Genomic DNA, 23236 nt, shown 5'->3' on the forward strand with positions numbered 1-23236 from the left:
TGGGTTAGTTGGGCAATTCTGCTTTGGGTCTTTCAAGGGTTGCTGTCAGGTGTCAGCTGGAGCCATTTGAAGACTTAACTGTACTGGAGGATTATTTTCAAAGTGGCACAATCACATGGCTGGCACGTTGGGGCTGGCTGTTGGCAGGTGGCCCTTCTACATGGGCCGCTGCTTAGGGCTGCTTGAGAGTCTTCATAGCATGGGGGCTGGCTTTCCTAGAGCAAATAATCCAAGAGACCAAGGCTGAAGGTGCAAAGCCTTTTGTTTTCTAGCATTGGAAGTTAGAGAACATTTTTACTGCAGTCCTCTCTTGGTCATGCAGGTCTGCCCTGCTTCACTGTGGGAAGACACTACACAAGGATGTGAACACCAGGAGATGAAGATCATTTGGGGGCCATCTTGAAGGGTAGCTACTACCACATCATCATTTATCATTTAGGTGTTAATCCTCAGGAAGCCTTCCTTGAATTTCTTTTTTTGTTTTTTTAAGTATAATCTCTGTTTTCTTTTATTTTTCCAGAGAACAGTTTTTCTTCAATCCTTAAGGACTTAGCTCTTTACATGGGCTTTGGTGGAGGTCGTGGGGCAACACCCACAGGTCTAAATCAGGGTGGCGGTGTTCCGTCCTTCCCGTGCTTCATGAGAGCAATTCCTGACTATCTTGCTGTGAACGGCACAACTCACCCAGTAATGTAGTTTCACATACAGCTTAGGAAGCACATAGGCGTCGAAAACACTCGCTTCGGAAATGTCCCTGACCGCGGCGGCGTCCTCTACTATGTTCCAGATAACGAACTTCTTAATGGTGTTGTCCTTGGGCACGCAATGGATGCAGTTGGTGCAGCCAGAAGGCTGCACCTGGCCGCGGCCTTTTGTGGCATGACCATTGTTCTTTCTTTTCTTGGTCATCTTGGAAACGAGGACCCGAGAGAGGCCTTCCTTGAATTTCTTTCCCAAATTGTGTAACTGCCTCTTCTGCATACTACTATATATCTATTTAAAATGGCAAGTGTGCACTGTATGTCTGTGCATACATATACATATATATCATATACATGTATGTATCAATATGCATATATATGTAGGGGTCATGCCTTTTTATCCTTGTACTTTATATTTTGCTCAAAGATTAATGAAGGAAGGAAGAAGGAAAGAAGACAAAGAGATAAAGGAAGGAAAGATCAATCTTGAGCAATTAGATTTGGTTGTCACAAGGCTCTATGACACATAAGAGTTCCATTTCTGTTAATTAGCAGATGGTTAACAACAACAAAAAATATATCTTTGTAAGGGCAGTTGGGAAGGAGCAGGAACAATTAGAAAATCTTTCACCACAACAGAAATGTTGAGGAATTTGTATGAATTTTGGTATTATTCAACTTGTACAGCTCTGAAAATCACATTCAGTCATATTTGGGTCTAATTTTCTTTTTGTTCTCCTTTTGATGTTTCACTGACACACTGTGGCTCACAAATAGGGGGGATGGAAGTTATAAAAAGGAGTGTGGTCTTAGAGATGGCAGAAGACAAAAATTCTCAATACTAAAAAATTCCTAGAATGTTTTAAGGACTCAGTTCTAATCTTCCTATGCTGGGAGGTCCACATGCACTGAAGATATTAGATATTTTTCTTTTATTTTTTTAATGTTTATTTATTTTTGAGAGGGAGAGAGACAGAATGTGAACAGGGGAGGGGCAGAGAGAGAGGAGACACAGAATCTGAAGCAGGCTTCAGGCTCTCAGCTGTCAGCACAGAGCCCTATGCGGGGCTTGAACTCACGAACTGTGAGACCATGACCTGACCAAAGTCAGATGCTTAACTGAGCCACCCAGGTGCCCCTAGATATTTTTCTTATAACTAGATTCTACACTGAAAGAGAGGTGTACACATAAAGACATTAATGAAACTTCATCTTTTTAATGACACCATTGCTGCTGTTTTCTGGAAGTGGCTCTTCTGTCCTTTCCAACAAAATTCTTACCTTGATTTCCTATAATCATTAGTTTGTGCTGGTTTCTTCCCAGGACTATGAAAGAGTCAAGCATTACTTATCTTTATATGCACATCATGGTCCCTGATACACAAATGAATATGTATTAAGCATAAGCTAAATGAATGAAATCATTTATTCAAAACAATCCATGTTTAAGATTACATCTTAGCAGATTCCTTCCCACCAAACACACTACTTATTGAACTCTGCAGAAGCAGTGAGCTGATTCTAATAAACCAGTCATAATTAAAATAAAATATAATGAAATCAATTTAGGAGAGTTTCTTCCACATGTAGATTTTATACACAGCATTCTCTGACATTATCTGACAATTATCCTTGCCCACAATTTCCTTCTACTTCAAAAGGGACTTGATTTTGCCTTCACAATTTGGAACCCAAGACTGTTTGTCCTTTTGAACTTAGTGTCACGTGAAGCACAAGCCTGACTCTGATTTTCAGGGGAATGCTAGTCAACAAACTCACTGAGCACTTTGTAGGTGTCAAGCACTGTGTTAAGGCACGGGGATAGTGAGAATACTGTCTCTGCCTTCTAAGAGGAAGTAGTTGAGTTCCTGCATGATCCTGGAGACTGAACAGAGGTTACTGTAGTAGTCATTGTAGTATGTTGGCCTGATTATCCATCCTACCTGCTTTAAGACTGAAACACTAATTCCCCTACTGGCTGCATGTTGATGACTGATAGCTCATGATTGAGGCCCCTGAGGAGATTGGCCTTATCCTGAAGACAGCTACTTCACCTAAGGTTATGTCCCCTGGTCAACATGGAGATATAAAAGTCTGCCCCTGGCCCTGATTTTGGACAATTCTTCAGGGATGGAGATCATATATATATATATATATATATATATCATATCATCTATATATCTATATATCTATATCTCCAATATCCAAGATATATATATCCAAGATATATAAAATATCCAATATATTATATAATATCCAAGAATTTTGGGTAACACTAATAAAACATAACCCAAGTGAACAATAGGAATCTAATTTGCTTATTTTGGTATTTATCACACTTGCCTGAAACTCACAACTGGAACTTAGTATCTAAGTATAAGAACTCAGCACTTATGGTGTAAGTGTGGATTATTTTCAATGCATTAAAAGTAGGGAAATTTTGTTCTCTTTTATTTGTAGCAGCTACTATAAGAAAGGGAAAATGGAACTTTATTTTCATCTCTCTGAAGAAAACTTGTAGATAGCATCCTCATTGTATTTGTAGAGGTGTTATTATAAAGCAATGTATCTAAATGTCAAGAGGGTTTTTTTTTAAATCATTTAACTTCATAGCACATGTGTTGGAATATTAGTTAGCAATTTTTTTCTAATAGCTAATTCTATACTGTAGTAGTGACAGATACATACCAAGTGGTTAATACAAGGTTACTTACTGTATTCATTACTTGCTTTTCTCCCCTAATACAGACCTCAATATATTAAGGTATAAAATCTTTCTAATCATTTGAAAGCATCAAAATGCATCTACTGATTGATAATGAAATTCCAAAAATAAAATTAAAAAGATTTACATATAATTTACACAAACATTTGATATATAAACTCAAGGTAGATAGGTCATTCACAAAGTCTTTTTCTAAACTTTTCTTTAGTTAACATGAGAGAATGACAAATTGCCATGTTACCCACACTATTTGGCAGCATGGTACCTGAAGCCATAAGCTAAATGTTTATATCCTACTATGGGGTGGAGTATAAAATTTGCATGAACTTTTAAGACTTCAAAGAAATTCCTACAATGACCTGTTTTTGCCTAATCTTAGATCATTCTTTTTTCTCTACCTCCTCACATTCTTTGCTGCACTTTAGCAGTAAAGTTTGAGAAAAATTGCTCTGCAGATTTGATTCAGGACCATATATTTGGCCTTTTGCTTAGAGATGGCTACAATTTACTTATTCACCCATAATTTATTGACAACCTACTATATATAGCATTGTATGGAGCAAGTTTTCTTTCCCTACAGCAGTCCTATACTGTACAAGGCAGCTTCCATTCAACCTTGGTAATCCAGACTCCATGTTAAGCCTACAAATTTTTAAACATGGCTGCACTCACAGTCATCAACATGGAAGGGAGCTATGATGTCCTAACCTGACCTTTGCTCAGAGGTGAGGCACCATGAGTGCTGAAGGCCAGCTCCTCAGATAAACAGCAAGCCAGCTTCCCGTAATTAGGCATCTTTCCAGGTGCTCCCCAGACAAACAAAGGAGATCTGATGTGGATAAGGTGAGGAATAGTTTAAAAGCCAACTGAAATTAGTCAATGTAGTCTTAGTTGCCCCCACCCCTGCACTCCTCTTTAGGTCCAAAGGTTACATATTTTCCTAACATTTCTGCATTCAGCTTTCTTGCTCAGCAGGCTTTGTAGAACCCAACGGGTTTACATTAACCAGATGAGGGTGGATGAAATCAAAGTTCCATCCACTGCGGTGGGTGGGCTTGGGCAAGGGAATGAAAATGTTTGCTAAATTTAGATGGCTCATGTAGTGTTCACTAACTATAACAACGTGTTTTCGGAACACTGAATTTGGAAAGACAAGCAGTTTCCCTCCTAACCAGCTTCATTCAGCGCTGAATTGAACGGGATTGAAAACACTTGAGAGCAGTGACTTATTTGAAGTCTTTTTAACTGCAAGGTTTCCACTGGACTAGGATGAGCACACACTAGTGTGTGTGAACAGTTGTCAAGAGGAAATCATTACCAATCTCTGTTTTAAAAATAGCCAATGAGTTTTCCTTACAGCAAACAATAGATTTTTATTTGGCAAAGTTCCCCATAAATAAATGACACGCCCAGCGGTATCTGTTGCCATTTTAATGTTGACAAAAATCGACTGATTTCAAGTGGACGTGAGACTGCCATATTTGTGATTCAATTTAATGAAATACCTAAATTAGGGAATCCATTATTTTTATTGGTATTATTATTACTTGCCTGGAGGAAGAATCAGCTGACTATGGCTTTCTGTCTAAGAATATCTGCTTGGGGAGGATCCTTTTGGGGGCTTTTACCTCCCCGAAGAAGTAATTACTTAATCTATTTTTTTTGGTTAATTATCAGAATTTAAAAAAATCATCTTCATTTTTCCAGATTTGGAGGAGGACTCACAGGTTCTCTCTCATCTTTTGTGTGATTTATATGGTTTTCCTTTTGTTGACCCTACTGTTTTTATCTCTGTTCTTTTATTGAGTAATTGTCTTGATGATTGCTGTCTCATTTATTTGGTGTCCTTTTCTAATCTTTGTCTTTGCAATGAGAATTGTAAACAGCAGAACCAGTGAAATCCATACAAGGCAACCAGTGACACACCTGGGAATAAATAGCTGAATGCATTCATAGTTCTCAGCAAACCTGCACTTGGTCCTTCCTGAACCAAGGGAAGCTCTTACTTGGCTTTGATGAAGATCTCAATCCTCATCTTGGCTGGCTAAAAGAGACCAAAAATGACAACAAAAGAAAAAAACAAAAAAAGACACTGTTCCCTTGTAATTCATAAACTTTAGAGGCCAAATCACTCTTGTAGGAAGATACTTCTAGGATAGCTAAGTTACTGCTGGAACATCTTTTATCTTACTTTCAGCATGATTCAAGGTCTCTATGAAAAAAAAAAACCCTGTAATTTTAAACTATGCAGTAAAGCTTCATATTATTGTATATTTTGATCCATTTGTTTCCTTACCAGTGAATGTGAAATAGACATGTATAACTCCTACCTAAGATAAGCATCCACTTCCTGTGCATGCAACCTTCCAAAGCCTACCCAAGCCTGCTTTAGTAGTTTCCAGAACTTCTACAAAATATGGAAGATATCAGGTCAATAAAGTTGTTTCCCCTTCTCTTGTCCCTATTTTAGAGAATATCACCATTATCTATTAGCTAACTAAGCCAAAACATGTATCATTCCTTCTGCCTCTTCCCTTTCCCTCACCAGCAGCAACAAGTCAATTCAATCCATGGATCCTCCCTACTAAATGTCTCTCCAATGCATTTCCTTCTCTCAAGTCTTGATTGCTGAAGCAGTCTCCCAACCAATCTCCTTGGCTCTCTGTTATTCCTTCTATACTCTGCAGACAGAAAGATACTCATCAAATATAAATATTTTTTTTGCAACCAACTGGTAGTCTTCAGTGCTCTTCATTTCAGTACAAAGTCTAAATCCTTAGATGTCATTGAGGACCTTTCCAAATCTATACCCTAATTACTACTTCAACATTGTCATCTCTCACTACCATCTCCACCTTGAATCTGATGACGATTACTTGGTGTTCTCCAGATACACCTCTTGCTTTTGGGCCTTTGTACCTGCCACTTCCTCTATCTAAAACATTCTTCTTGCTTATTGCCTGCCTACCTCCTATTCATTGTTTAAGTGTCCACTTCTCCAGGATGCCCTAGATTGGGTTTAGAGTCCCATTTCTTTGCTTCTGAAACTTGAGTTCAGTCAATGGTACTTGTCACACTGTTTCTCCAAACTCTTCCCAACCCATCCTACCACTGATGAGATTGTATCCTATTCAACTGTCTAAGTCCAACACCTGACATAGGGCCTGACACAGAGCAGGCTCAATGGATGTTGGTTGAATGAATGGATGAATAAGTTAACTAATGAATAATAGAACACGCAGATGAACACTGATTTTTCATGTGCTTTGCTGCTTCTTTTGAGGCTGCTTTAAGGCACTGTAACTTTTATGTATTTTAAACCATCCCTGTATCTGCTCTTCTATGACAACATTCACCAACAATGTGTACCTTTGAAAGGTTATGGTGCAACTTGTTTGGAGATTTCTGAGAGTAGGATTGAAGCTTTAGGTAAAATTTCAGTAGGAAAGAAACAAATGGCAGGACAAGAGCAGGACAGCTTGAAACCACAGGGACAGCCAGTGAAATCCTCTTACTTTTGAGGCACAGAAATGAAGGTCAGAAAGGTTAACTGGCTGCCAGGGGTCATAACCATGTTAGTCACAAAGGGTCCTAGAGCCCAGACCTCCTGATTCCAGCTTATATTTCCTTAAGCAGTGTGGGGCTTTTGTGCTATTACTGTAACATTAGTCTCATGTGACTACTGACTACTTGAAATGTGGTTAGTGTGAATTGAGATGTACTATAAGTGTAAAATCCATACCTGATTCAAAGACTGTAAGAAAAAAGTGTAAGATATCTCACACAGTAAGTTTTATATTTTTAAATATGTTGAAATAATATTTTAGATATCTGGGTTTAAATAAAATATTGAAATTAAGCTCTTGTTTCTTTTTCTTTTTTTAATGTGACTAGTAGAAAATTTTAAATTATCTATGCTGTGCATTATATTTCTATTGGACAGTATTACTCAAGATGAATTTTAGGTAATGTGCAGACAGGGCATTAAATAAGAGTAAATCATACAGTAATAAAAGTTATTCTCTTCTTTATTTCCCTTTAACTCTTCTGATTGGATCAAAGAGAAATCCTAGTTTAGTACTAGTTTTTCTCTAATACTACATAATTTCCCCTTTTAACAATAAGAAAGAAGCATGAAACTTAGACTTAGAAGGCCATAAATCTAGATAGAATTTGACAACATGGTTTCTGTGTTTGCTTTGAAAATTGCCCTCTATTTAGGTTAGATGGTACTAGTTTTCCATTTATTGTGATGAAATAAGCTTTCATTTATAAATATATTCATTTAACTAAAAAAAGAGTATATTTAAATAAAAATATTAAATAAATACTAGCACAGATAGCACAGAACTGAAGAAAAGTCTTGGCCAAGCTTTGGGAAATAGCTATCAATGTAGTATCTATCCCTGGCCAGCCTAGTATACTTAGTCTTCTACATGTGATCCATAAAATCTCTACATATAATTTATTAAAATTGACTGTTCAGAGTTTAACTCCAACTTTATTAAGGCCATTGCAACATAAATGTTTCAACATCCTTTCTTAAACAACCGAATTCAGACATAATTGACCAACAAGGAGTATGACAGTCGAGGTCCCTAAATAGTCATCCTAGGTCACTAGGATGACTCCATTTAATCCCACTCCATTTTAGCCAGCAGAAAATGCTGGAAGTTTATGGAAGTTGAATATAGAAGGAACTTTGACATTCTGAGTGGTAGAGCTGAGAACAAACATGGAAAAAATTGGGTTGACGAGAAATGAGGAATATATGAGCAAATAGAGGCCAAGTAGCATAATAAACTGTGGAGTGACTGGGCTTAAGTTCTGGTTTGGGCTTGCTAGCTCTGTGATCCAGGATAATTTACATAACCTTTCCATAGTTTAGTTTCCTTGTCTGTAAACTTGTTAATAATAGTCACTACCTCCAAGGCTTGCTGTGAGGCACATACTAAGTACTAGACCAATATTAGCTATCACCATCATCACCCACACTATCACACAGTGATGTTCAGAGGTGCATGGAGACACATATGTGATTTTAATCTAGAATAGGAGTTAATAAATTGGGACCTGGAACTCAAGAGCATGCAGAAGGTAATATATCACCAAAATGAATCAGGATTAGGTTAAAGATAGCCAAATTACCTACAGGCAGGCAGGCTTTCCTCTCCAAAAAAGGTCCAATCACTGTGGACTATTTCATAGGCACTCTGATGACACTGGACAATCCTATAGAAATGTTTCTTTTTAAGGTCTCTACATGGCTAATAAATGGGTAAATATTATCTCATTTATTGCCAATGATGACACTTCTATCTGGTTAATTGCTGTTTTTATAACATATTAAGATATTTTTTCCTACAGGATTTTTTGTTTGTTTGTTTTTTATTTTATTTTATTTTTTCCATGTAGCAGTTGGGATCTTGGGAAGCTAAGAGGAAGAGAAAATCCCTTTAAATAGCTTTTTTTTTTCCTTTTAGCAATTGCGCTGATTACTGTACCCTGAGGTTGATGATGATTCTGATGATAGGTAAATTACTGTAGCAGTAACTTAGACTAGTATTTTGAACTTGAGCATTAATTTGTACCTGTTTTGTTCTTCATGTACCTCTCAAAAACCTTAAGAAACCTATAAGCAGTAAGTTTTAACTTTTTTGAGGGACTTAAAATTCCATTTGAAAATCTACTGAAAGCCATGGGGTGTGTCTCCAGAAAGATGAATGTTCTCATGTAAAAAGAAAATGTTTATACACAGTTTCATGGGGTTCAAGGGCCCCCTGAAGCTTAGTAACCCCAGACTGAACATTTCTGTTGTGAGGGCAAATAAACCATAGGCCAACCTGGAACTATGGAGATAAATACAGAAAATGTAGTTGAGCAAGGTCCCTGATCTCTGGGGCACAAATATCTGTCTAGGTAAAAGGCAGGACAGAAATGCACTTAAATCTTAATTATTGATGGGAAGTTGAATTATCTTGATTTATGTCTTTACAGTATAGCATCATTATTAAAAATGCTGTGGGTCTTAGAGAAAAAGATTACCATCAGAGCTTAGTCACAGAGAAGCTGGTTAGATCTTCCTGAAGTCCATGAATGACACCAGGTGAGAATGATTGAAAAGTTTCTGACCATCTAGTTCAAATCATTCATTGATCCAACAATTTATTGTATATGTATCCTGTGCCAAGCAGAGCTCAGGGAGCCTGAGTTAATTTTCTAAGATCACAAAGTTAGCTAGTGGCTGAGCCAATGACTCTATACTCCTACATTGGGACTTTGTCACCTCATTATACGGCCTCCACAAAAACATGTCATGATGAGATAAAATTCACAGTCCACCAAATCCTACTTTTGTGTAGAGCTATGTACTGACAAAAGAAGAATATAGCTCGTTTGGCATTTTTAAAGAGATAAGGAATTTAAATTGAAATCAAGATTTCAAAACATGCAATGCTTGCCATTAAACAATTTAACCTAATCTATAACTTAAACTGATGTGGTTTTTCCACTGGCCTTGACTATAATTTACTTTTCCTCAATCCTGTTCAAGTATTTTGCCCAATCTGGTGTTCCACAGAACACTCTTCTCTCAAGATACTTTAGTGCACAAAAGATTTTGTGGCCAAATAAGTTTGGGAATTGTTCCATGTTATAGTCTCTGTTTGGTGTGTTAAAAAACATAGAAGAACATTAAAGGTTCTGGGAAGTCCTGCAGTAAAACATAATAGCAAAAATCTTGTCTCGCTTTAAGTCTGTATTTCTCAAAGTCACTATACCTCAGAACACTTCCCTAATGTAACACCTATTAAAATCCCACACAATGGATACTCTGCTATGGAGAATTCTGCTGGAGCTTTACAAGTCTTTGGTCTAAGCTCCCATTTTCCAATGATTGTTGGAAATTCAGAGCCACTATTTTATGAAAGCCTGTTGCTTTGGCATGCCCTCCTTCTCATTTCAGTTACAAAAACAATGCTAGCTAAAACCACCCTCTTTTTCTGAGCTTCAAGCTTTTCTCTCTACATTATACTGGCTTCATGTGCTGCCATCTTTATTCCCATTCTTCTTCCCACCATTTCTATGTCAGAAGTGTACTGTAAGGAAAGAATCATACATGGGGACAATTATTTATTTGATAATAAAAAATTGAAAACAATATAATCTTTAATAATAGGGATGGATAAGTAAATGATCCATGTAATAAAATGTTATCAAAAATCACATTTTTCAAAGATCATTTAGAGATGTGAAAAAGCCCATGTTATGTTTTAGTGATATACATAAGACACATCATATTGAGTGCACCATTCCAATTTTGTAATATATTATATACATATACATGTACATATATACATATATATACACACATATATATATATATTTTTCCAATGCACACATGCATAAGAAAAATTTAAAGGAAATACTTTAATATGTTTGGCTATTTATCTCTGAGAAGACTGCATTTTATTCTTTATAGTTTAAGCATTTAAAACATTTTTTACAACAAATATAGTTTTCTTTTAAGACAAAACAAAACAAAACAAAACAAAACAAAACAAATGCGTTTTACAGCGTGGGCTCAAACTGGAAAAAGACACCCTTTCAGACATGGGCTGACTTAGTCCTCATGCATATTTCATCCAGATATTAGCAAGTAGTATTGTTTGTTTTCCCTCCAAAATACTGTTCTTACTTCCTCTAATTTCAGAAAATCTGAAACATGAAAGTGTTGTACTCCTTCCCTGAAATTATAATCCTTTTTTTCAAATTAAGCTTTTTATACTAAGATGTTTTTTTAATTTTTTAATTTTTTATTTTTTTTTTATTTTTTTTTTCAACGTTTATTTATTTTTGGGACAGAGAGAGACAGAGCATGAACGGGGGAGGGGCAGAGAGAGAGGGAGACACAGCATCGGAAACAGGCTCCAGGCTCTGAGCCATCAGCCCAGAGCCCGACGCGGGGCTCGAACCCACGGACCGCGAGATCGTGACCTGGCTGAAGTCGGACGCTTAACCGACTGCGCCACCCAGGCGCCCCTAAGATGTTTTTTAAAACTGATTTTGGAAAGACTATTTACACTTTACAAAATTTATACTAGTTTCTTACAGGATTTAATTTTTATAGGTAATACAAAATAATACATATGCAAATCTGTGTAGTGGGTTCTTCACACAGAAGTACCCTTGAAATAAAAGGATGAAATGGATCTCGAATTCTAATACGCATAACTTTTGAATTGCTGATCATTTGTATAGACTCTTTTCTCCTGAAAAGAGATAGTTTGATAGTGTGATAGTTTTTATGGTAGAGGAAGTTGGTCCAATGTTCTTGAAGGAATAGGAGGCACTTTGTGAGACCATAAAAGAGGACATTTAAAAGAAGGAGCTACTTTACTGCCTGCCAGAACAAAACTTAATAGCTTTTAAAGGAAGATGAAATAATCAGACTCATTATAATGTGATTTAACCTAACTGTATATATGTTTATATATACATGTATAATATATGTATATGTGTAATGTAATGTTACCTTAAATGTCTTGCATAAAAATTTTAACAATTACTAGATATAAGAAGAAATAAAAAATAAGGTGACCAATAATTTTGACATAAAGAAGCCAAAAGAAACAAATCCTAGATGACTCAGAATTTAGGAGTACTAATTTTAAATTAGCTATTAAAATATATGTTTAAGAATTTAAAAGGAAAGATTTATTAGGAGATATACAATGAGAAATCTCAGAAAAATGAAAACTATAAAAAAGAACCAAATTGAACTAACAAACACACTGTCTGGCACTTAAAAAGTTGACTGGATTGTATTAACAGCAGCCTGGAAACTGGAAAAAAAAAAAGAAGTTATTGAACTTGAAGATAGGAAAATAGACATTATCTACTCTGAAGAACAGAGAAAAAAAGATTTAATAAAATAGAAAGAATATATTCTCACTGACCATGGGACCTTATAAACTGTTCTAACGAAAGTGTAATTGGGGTGCCTGGGTGGCTCAGTCAGTTGAGCGTCCAACTTTGGCTCAGGTCATGATCTCACAGTTTGTGAATTCCAGCCCTGCATTGGGCTCACTGCTGTCAGTGCAGAGTCCCCTTAGGATCCTCTGTGCCCCTCTCTCTGGCTCTCCCTCATTCATGCTCTCTCTCTCTCTCTTTCTCAAAAAATAAGTAAACATTAAAAAAAAAGGAAACTGTAGTTGAAGTCACAGATGTAGAGATATTGAATAAGGCAGAAAAATAAATCTGAAAAATTAATGACATAAAACCCCCAATTCTGGAACAGCAGCAACAATCCACAAGCACATCATGGTCCATTTGCTGAAAATCAAGAATAAAATGAAAATGAGAGCTATTCACTAATTTCAGTTTTCCAAACTTAAATATCTCTAATCTCAACATAATTTTCTACTTTTAAAATTACTTCAGGGGGGCGCCTGGGTGGCTCAGTCGGTTAAGCGGCCGACTTCGGCTCAGGTCATGATCTCACGGTCCGTGAGTTCGAGCCCCGCGTCGGGCTCTGTGCTGACAGCTCAGAGCCTGGAGCCTGCTTCGGGTTCTGTGTCTCCCTCTCTCTCTGACCCTCCCCCGTTCATGCTCTGTCTCTCTCTGTCTCAAAAATAAATAGACATTAAAAAAATTAAAAAAAAAAATTACTTCAGGGAGCCTATGTGAGTGATCTTTGATAAATACAGAGAACAAACTAAGGATTGCTGGAGGAGAGGGTGGGGGGTGGGGTGAGTTAAACCGGTGACAGCGGTTATGGTGGGCAATTTTTGAGATGTGCACTGGGTGTCATATGTAAGAGATGAATCACTGGGTTCTATGCCTGAAGCCAAGATTACACTGTATGTTAACTAACCTGAATTTAAATTAAACAAACACACAAATAAATAAATAAGACAATTTAAAAAATTAGTAAAGAACTTGAACTCAAAGCAAAACTTGCCAAACTTCAAATCCAGTACCTTTATACAACTGTATTTTAGAGAGTAAGACGACAATCTCCTTTTTCCTTTTAGGATTTAAGATGACGGAAATAGCTTAGAAAACATATCGAAGTGTTAATTGGCTGTCTTTCATATGAAGTTTACCACCTGTTGGCTGATACTGGTCCAAATACCACCTCTACCCACTCCAGACCATAACCTCCACACAAGTAAGGGATTATTTTTTGTTGTTGTTCCTTATTCAGGCATATATTTATAGGACATAGAAGAATGACACACAGTAGGAACTTAATGAGTAAATGAAAGAATGAGATCAAAATGAAGGCAGACGTTTCTGTGATTTTGGTTTATACAATATTTGGCACTTGTTTTGTTAACACACCAGACATAATATTTTCAGATGTTTCCTTGAGCTATTCTAATGAACATCGTAGTGTAGCCTGTATAATAGTGCAGCAATAACAAACCTGCTGGCCCGAAGTCAGACTGATAAATAGGTGAGTGATTATTCTTGCATTCACTGCTCACCTATATATTGTTTTATCTGGAGAGAGGAAAAAGAAAAGGGCAATCAAGTTCCCAGATTCTTCTGGTGCCTCTGATTTAGTCTTCTGGCTCTTGCTGGGGCTGTTTGTTCCACAATTTACGCTTCATTTAATGTAGTATCCTAAAAAAAAAAAAAAAATATATATATATATATATATATATATATATATATATATATATATATAGTGACTTACTGTATCCCAGGTCCTTAACATTCCTATCAGTGCACTAATGGTCATGTGCATTGTTTCAGAAGTCAATGCATATAGGGAGCCTGGGTGGCTCAGTCTAAGCATCTGACTTCCGCTCAGGTGATGATTTCACGGTTCTTGAGTTCAAGCCTCATTCTGGGTGAGCTTGAGACCCGCTTCGGATAAGCTCGAGACCCACTTGGGGTAAACATACGCCCCCTTTCGGATGAGCCCCACTCCTCTCCCTCTCCTTCTCCCTGCCCCCCGTCCCCATGCCCCTCGTGGGATCGTCTCCCTCTTTACCCTCGCTTACTTGCACCCTCTCTCTCTCCAATTAAAAAAAACATTGGGGCGCCTGGGTGGCTCAGTCGGTTGAGCGTCGGACTTCGGCTCAGGTCATGATCTCCAGGTCCGTGAGTTCGAGCCCCATGTTGGGCTCTGTGCTGATAGCTCAGAGCCTGGAGCCTGTTTCAGATTCTGTGTCTCCCTCTCTCTCTCTGACCCTCCCCAGTTCATGCTCTGTCTCTCCCTGTCTCAAAAATAAATAAATGTTAAAAAAAATAATAAAAAAATAAAAAAATCAATGCATTATATTATCAGAGTGTAACCAAGAAAACAGAAACCACCTTAAGACTTTCCAACACAGTGAATTTAATTCAAGGATTTATTACACAGGTGATGGAAGTTCTGAGACCCACAGAGGAGGTAGTAAAGTATTCCAAAGTTAAACAGCAGGAAATCACTACCATCTCTGAGCTAGAAAGATGAAACAAGTAGTGGTATTAATGCCCAGGGAGTCATCAGGTGGAAGCTGGAACTAAGACAAACCTGCTGAGCCATGAAACCAAGGAGCTGTAGCCATAAAGGAGAAGCAAATATTGAGAAGATGCCTCAGGTAGAGAGGCAGGAAGAGAAAGGCCCTGGCTTCTCTCCCACCCCATTCAATCTCTGACCTGTGTCTTTCCTTGTCAAAACTCAGCCAGAAGACAGCTGATCTGGGATCCTGGGAAACATGGACTGCAGGGCTCAGTCTCTCCCTCTAATGGAGAGCTGAGCTGGAGAAAGACAAAGGATGGAGCCACCATGCCCAAGCTCCTAGCCACAGGGCCTATAGGTGTATCAATTTTTTCCAAAATTTAAAGTAGTTTTTCCCAAAGCTTCTATGTTTGGTGCCATGTCTCAATGGTTCCACAATTCCAAGTAATCATTTTCTTTTGGGGGCTGGGGGAAACTTCACAGGACCATCTGGTGGCGACCATTGGAAACTAGAAGAATCTTCTAAAAATAAAAATTACTTAATGCAGCCCTTGCTCATCTCATTATGGATTTTTAGACATTTGACTGAAATATGCCAATAAAATAACTTTTGAAATGTTCCCTTTTCCAAGTTTCTGAACCAGAAACAGAAAGCTTATCTTCCTGTTAAGCATAGGCTACTGTTGTGGTAGGCCCTTGATCTGAAAAAATGTAATGAAAAGAAAATGCATCATGCTATGAAAGCTGTTTGAAACTTGTATTGCTATAGGACTAACTCTAAAAGATTCCTTAAGATTCTGAAAATCAAGAAAACCAAAGAGGAACTTAAATGCTTGAATCCTTATCTTTCTATTGCAGATCATGTCATTGGATACTCCAGAAAATGAATATGTCTTGAAGTGCATGGAGTGTGTGATTAAATCCCTGAGTAGGGTGAGTATGACATAATAATGCTTGACAAGTCCTTGAAGCGTTTAAATAGCAAGCAAGGAAGAACATGGTTTCCTGTAGCATAAGGAGTTAGAACTTGAAGTACCAGAATGGAATTGGCAAATGGAAACACTTGAATGGCTTTCTAGAAATATTTCCTAATGCAGTCATAAGTTAGGACAGTGGAATTGGTTTTCCAGAGGGGAGTGATTGGAACAGGGGTTTCTGAAGTAAACAAAGAAAAAGCATCAGGGAATATACCTAACAAGTCAGCTATTATTAACTCTTTTCTTTAGGTCCAGCATTAGAAATAACAGTGTTACATCTGCATTCAGTAAAGTACACATAGTATCTTATTCAGTCCTCAGGTGAGAAATTAGGATTTAGAGAGGTTAAACATGGCTTGTTCAAAGTGCATACCAGTTAAGTGTTAGAGCTGGGTCTCCAACCTAGGCTCTCATTCAACATCAATACTCTTGCTGCTACAGTACAGAACCTTGGGATTGGGAAGAGTCACTCACAGAAAATCAGAGCTATGGTTGGTACTGGAAGAGTTCTATATTTTTGGAGTTGATGTGGATTTATCTACAACAAAAGGGAAATACCACTCCTTTCTAAACATCTAGGGAAGTGTAACAGACAGAGTTCTTGGTTTTAGAGAACAAAATATGCTCTGGATAGTTTAGGCCGAAGGAGGTTTATTACAGAGCATAAGGTAGTTTACAGAATGTAGCAGTGGCTAGAGAACTGAGTAGTTCTGCTACTAAAATTTGTGGGATTTGGGGCAAGAGTACGAGTAGATACCCACATAACATGTCTAAGTACTCAAAAGTTAAACATCAGCTTCAGATTGTTAATAACATAATGTGCTATGTTTCCTGATTGAGAAATTTACCTCCTAAATGAGCTGGAAGGTCAAGATGGACTTTAAAATTCTCAGACTCATTTGGGTTCCTCACCAAAGCATAATGGCGTGAGGAAAGCATAACCCCAGTCCCCAGCCCAGGTTTTCCACCTTCTCGTTTTGTCTCTGGCTCTATTCTTGTGCTGTGAGGGACTCTCATCGCATATGGGTGGACACTGCACCCACCGTGTCCAGGCTGTATCTATACCCCTGGAAGAAAGTTGCCCTGTAGCCACTCTCAGACCTAAAGGTGTCCACACTGATTGTGTGGCTCACTCTCAGGAGAAAACAGCCCCAGGAAGCAGGCCCACAGATACCCTGGAAACAAGTTCAGGGCCAGTTAGGTAAGGAATCTGAGTCTATGATTCCCAAGGCACACTCTGGGACTAGGGCTCCAATTAAGTGTGTCCAATTGACCCCACATATTCCTTACTCAGTATTTAGGGGATGGCCAGAGGAGAGCTAGATAAGAGCCTCTAAAGTGTTGGACCCAAACAAGAGACTCTGTCACCTGGACAAAGGGCAGAAACAAGTGTAGGTCCTGCTTGTTCAGGTACAATGCAGCCTCATGAATTGCCAAGCCACACCAAGGGACTTGTTTAGAGAAACCTGACTGCCACAGACACTGGCTGCTTTGTACCTTTGACGCCAGGTACTAACCTATAGAGCCTGCCTCACAGCTGCCTCAGGAGAATCAAACACTTCCGTGGTTATGCTGGCCAGAAGGTCCGGTCTCTTGTGTAAGGCTATAATCTCACAATGTTGATTTTTGCATTTCAGGTTTTGTGCGGGTATATCTGCTTAGTGGAACCTAATCAGTGTGGAAACTTAGCTTCAAATGTAGCTTGGTCTTCACAGTTTCTATTACTCTGGAAAATACCATAGAAGTAGATTGAAATGAGTGACCACATGAGACCAAACCTCTTTGCAATATCCTTGGAAAAGCCCATTTATTGAGATACAAATAGAAACAGCTTAGATACATGTTGCCTTTTTTATGGTAAAACCACCATTATGGATTTAGTTGTAATGGCTTTCTGGAGTACTCTGCTATAAAGGATTCTGAGGCCTTCTCTGGACTCAGTGAGAAAAAGTACTTCTTTTAATTTTTGATATCTGCTATCATTGTGGGAGAGGCTGGGGTAATACCTATGCCATTTTTGGAGGCGGGACTATGTCTTAGATACATGCAAGTAGGTACCAGGTAGGGTTTGTTAAATGAATAAATAAACTGTAAATGAGTGAATTATAGCTGGGAGCATAGGCAGGAATTAAAGTGATTCTGAGTTTTTTCCACTTTCTAACCCTAATCTATTTAATTTTATGTTACCACAGTGACTTACAGAAGAAAAGAGATATAATGCAGGGGAATCAAAGGAAGTGACATTTGTAGAAGTTAAGGAGGCAGAAGAGATTCTCTTGACCTTCTTCCCATTCTCTTCAATGTTAGTTAAGATAATACTACCTGCTGTAACAAACAAACCCCCAAATTTCAGGGCTTTAGCATGAAAGAAAACATGTGTTCTTTTTCCCCTAGTAATCTGATGGGGGTGCTTCCTGCCAGTGGGGAAAGATGTCTCAGACTGATGAAACTACAATGTCTCCCAGTCATCCACATGCAAAAAGCATATAGGAAAAGGGAGTGGGAGAAAAGGACATGTAATTGCTCTTTAACCACTTGGAGAAGTGACACACATCACTTCTCATATTGCCTTGATGAGCACTAGTCATTTGGCCCCATCTGGATGCAAGGGTGAGGCTGGGACGTACAGTGTCTGTCTGGGCAGCTGCTTCCCAGGCACAGCTCTGGATCAGTTCTCCTCAAAATGTGCTCCAGGGACCTGAACATCAGAATCACTGGGGAATTTGTTACAAATGCACATTCTTGGGCCTCACCCAGGATGATAGATTAGGACAAATGGAGGTGGGCCCCAGAAAGCTGCAGTTTAATAAGCCCTCCACAGGATTTCTGTGTATGTTCTTTTTTTTTTTTTTTAATTTTTTTTTTCAACGTTTATTTATTTTTGGGACAGAGAGAGACAGAGCATGAACGGGGGAGGGGCAGAGAGAGAGGGAGACACAGAATCGGAAACAGGCTCCAGGCTCTGAGCCATCAGCCCAGAGCCCGACGCGGGGCTCGAACTCACAGACCGCGAGATCGTGACCTGGCTGAAGTCGGACGCTTAACCGACTGCGCCACCCAGGCGCCCCTGTGTATGTTCTTTTGAAAAGTCCTGATCTCTGGTGGACAGCATGTCATTTCTGCCCTAGTGTCTAATGACTGCCTTCCGGCACACCCATATTTGAAGCCCCTGCCCCCTGAAGGAGTACCTCCTACTCCCTTAAAAGTCAAGCTTCCTTATGTGACTTATTTGGGCCAAGAGAATGTGAGGGAAATGATCATGACCACTTCCAAGTGGACATTTTAAGAGCCAGTGTATGCTTTGCTACTCTGTCTTTCCTTCTGTCACTGTGAACTGCAATGAGCAGATAATAGCTGCTCTGTTAGCCTAGATCCTGGAGGGAGGTGAGCAGACAACACAGAGCAGAGTCCCAGCTGACTGGCAATGAAGATGCAGCATGAGAAAGAAAGAGACCTTTGTTGTTTAAAGCTTTGAAATTTCGGGGGTGTTCACCGCTGTGGCATTGTCCTCACTGACATACCTCCTTTCCTCCAACCTGTAACTGACTATGACTTTTTATGAATGGCTTTGCAAAGCTTATCTCCAAAGGGTTATTTCCTCCTTGGCACGATGTGAAAGAATTTTGGCATGCTACCCACAAGTGTTTCCTGGGGTTTGTACACCTATCCTTTGCCTTCTTTTTTTTTTCCTTTTCATTCTTACTTCAAGTATTGACAGTATCTAGAAACCTTAACCATTTGCACAGTAGAATTATCTCTGGTTTGTTCTGGTATTGGTGACCTGATTTTTCCTTTTTAACATTTGTGAAAAGAAGCATGCAAAATATCACTTACGTAGATTCTTGCTCCATCTTCTAGGTCCCAGTCAATCTATTATCTTTCTCTTCTAGGTTCAAGAATTCAGTTCTATTGGGTGACAATAATTTGATTTCTTGAGAATCCAGCACAAGGGATTCAAAGAGAAATCAAATCACAAGAAACTCAGACCGTTAGATTAGAAGGATATCTTCTTAAGTGGACAGCTAAAATTGGATTTAAACTTGATCAGCACATACAATAACATACATTACTTACGATTGGCAGCTGGCAGCAGTACAGATAAGTCTGGAATCATCTGTGTAGGGCTGGGGTGGCTAGCAGTGTATGATTTTATTTTGGGGAGGGTAGCAGTAACTTTATATGCCTAATTTTGCTAAGCTTGGGGGTAGTACTAGCATAAACATATTGTGTTTCCTGAGCATGGCTTCCTGGCCAGTGAGGGGTAAGAAGGGCAGGTGGCTTGGGATTAAAATTGAGAGGTAACTAATGTACAGTAAAATGTCATCTATCTATCCAGAACTACGGAAATGAGTTGTTCTGGTTACAACGCTCATGTGTATAAAAATAGGTTCATTTAAATTATTTTTGGTGAACGTCTTTGAAAATATATGTATACTTCCCTTCTTTATTAAATAGAACATTCTAATTTGATCTTGTCCTGATGACTCAATCATAAATTATTCTAAAGGGCTGTAACAGAGCCCGTTGAGTTCAGGGCTCTGTGTTTGAACCTGTGGGGGTTCCAGTTTAGAGTTCTGGTATCAATTTTTCAGACTTTTCCTGTCTTCATCAACTCTCAGGCTGCCAGCTGTCACTTTCTGATGCTGCCAGTGTGTATCTCCCTGTGACCTGCCTCCAGGATACCTTGAACTGGGAAACTAAACAATCATGCTCATTAAAGTTGTGCCTAAAATATGAGCAGATCAACTCTAAATGTGAGCCCCAGGAACATCCCGATGTGAATAAAGTGCATGAGTTTTATTATATCACTTTGCTTTATCAGTGACCCACTTTTCTTTTTTCTTTTATTTTCTTGATTTCTTGTTTTCTGTCTCTGTCTCTCTCTCTCTTTTCTTCCTCCCTACCTCCTTTCCTCTCTTCCCTCCTTCTTCCTTCCCTCCTTCCCTCCCTCCCTCCCTCCCCCTTCCCTCCTTCTTTCTTTCCTTCCCTCCTTCCTCTATCTCTTTCTGTCTCAGGAAAGTAAGATTGTTTCATTACCAAGTTTCATGCAAGTGAAGTATTTCTTTTCATCAGGTCTATTCTGAACAAGAATGGTAGAATATTGAGTAGAGGTGGGATGTCATAGCAATATGGGGCTAATGAAACACCTAGTCATAATACTTTTCATTTTTAAAGCTTTTTATATTGCTCAGAATGTTTCTCCCTACTGGCTTTTGCATCTGTCATTTTGATATAATGCTAATATTACATCATTTTTATAGTCATAATGGCTATAAAGTTGTCTTAAACTAACCTTGCTAATAAGTTAAAAAAAAAGACTTAATCTTACAGAGAAGAATTAAAAATGTCTAACCTATCACTTGTTACCCAAGGTGGGTAATTACTATAGGCCCCTCTCACCTCTTTGGTTCTCTGCATGGAGGATAAGATAGGGTAAAAGTGTAGAGAAGGTTTGTACATATGACAAAGAAGATGATAGAAACACAAAGAACAGCATAAATTCAATACAACACTTAGAATTTCCTGCACCTAATTCCTTCTGAAAAGCATTAGCAAAGGCTCTTCAAAGCCGTGTCATTCTTGTCAGTTAGAGAACTTTGTATTCTATGAGCACCTGGATTGTTAAAATGTGTGTGATAATAAAGGAAATGACCCCTGCCACCCTGTGCCTCAAATGGGCTTGTTTAATGCTTGGAGAAAACCATTTGGCCACACACAGAAGAAAAGATGTGCCCTTTCAGTTCTACCACTGACAGATGTGGAAGGTATGATTTATCACATAAGGCCAAGACCTTTTGTGTGAGTGGGATTGCACCGAACATTCCAGACCTTTTTTGTGCCTCCTTTTCTCTGCATCAAGCCATGACCTGTGGCTTGATGCAGGGATGTGGGGAGAACAGAAAACATATGTTTACAGTTACTGAAGTAGTGGTGGAGGGTTGTAGATGACTTGTCAGACCTATAAAAGCTGGGCATGAAGTCTCAGAAACCAAAGGCTGCCTGGCTGGGATGGGAACATGAGGGGCCATGCAAAGCATGAAAGGAAACCACCATTAAATGAAAACCAGTCCTTGTTCCCATATGATAGCATTCCTGCTGGTAGACTTGGTCTCTGGGGCTGTCTTCTGGGCTCTAGGCCCTCATAGAAGACTGAGGGGCAGGTGGGTTTTCGGAGCAAGTAAACCAACTATGGCCTATTTCATGGAGGAGGAAGAACAAGAACTGATTTTCCATCCATCCATCCATCCATCCATCCATCCATCCATTCTTTCCACACAGAAGCCAGAATAATTTCCCAAAATGTACATCTGGTCATGTTACTCGACTTTAAATTTTTTCCTGGCTTTTCCATCAGAGTGGTCTAGATTGCTGCATGTGACCTCCCTGGTTCTGCACAATGGGGCTCTATGCACTTCTCTGGTGACATCCCTTATCCTTTCCTCTCACCTCCCTATCTATTCTACACTCCTGTTGTACAAGTTTCTTCCAGTAATTTGAAAGAAATCATGCTTTTTCTTGCTCCTGGGGCTTGAGCAAGTTGTTCATTTTATTTCTTGTCCCTCCTTTGTTTTCATGACCACTGTCTTCTGTCACATCCCTCAGGAGATCTCACTTTAAGGGAGCATTGGGTCCTGGCGTGAAGTGCTCTCATAGCACTCTGTAGTCTCCCATCAGGGCCCAGGAGTAAGTGTTACTATCTTTATTGCATTTATAATCCCACTATAACCTAAGCTATTTGAAGGCATGAGTGATATCTATAATACCTAGCACAGAGTCCGCCACATCATACGAATTTAGCAAATAATTTTTGTATACAATGTATGACTAAGATCAGCAATGTAGTTTATAGATTGCATCTTGTTGTCAAGCTATTTGTATCTGTATTCCAGTGTCACCTCTTATTAAATTCATGACATTGGGCAATTACTTCATATGCCTTTGCCTGGGATTTCTTATCTGTGAAATAGGAATAATAGTATATACTTCTTAGAATGTAGCTAAATGAGATAACACATGGCAAGCACCTCGACTAGTGTCTAGCACATAGAATATACTTATATAATTATATAATTATAATTAAGTGTCTTCTACATGCTCAGGGTTCTGGACTTGAGCCTGTGGTGGAATACAAAATTATATAATCTACAAGTCACTATAGGGACTGGTTTGATCCCTGTAAACCTCACAGATGCCTCTATGAGGAAAGATGAGTACCAACAGAGGCTCTGGGAGACATCTTACCCTGAATCTAGTTTAGGAGCTTAGGACCTCAGTGTCTCTGCTGATCTGTCATGATCTCCGTGACAAGCCCAACTGCTCCCCATCCCTGAGGTCAGATCATTGCTATCTTATTACCTTGTGTCTTTCTTTTCCAGGA

The 23236-nt window shown here is 38.8% G+C and overlaps 1 pseudogene; it reads right to left on the bottom strand.

Annotated features, from left to right (window-relative positions):
* Positions 1–557: 557 nt before the first annotated feature.
* LOC124506442 (40S ribosomal protein S26-like) lies at positions 558–909 on the bottom strand (annotated as a pseudogene).
* Positions 910–23236: the final 22327 nt, after the last annotated feature.

Source organism: Lynx rufus, unplaced genomic scaffold (assembly GCF_022079265.1).
Source record: "Lynx rufus isolate CCGP_SWC_20201006 ecotype Redwood Valley unplaced genomic scaffold, mLynRuf1.p SCAF_9, whole genome shotgun sequence".
NCBI lineage: Eukaryota > Metazoa > Chordata > Mammalia > Carnivora > Felidae > Lynx > Lynx rufus.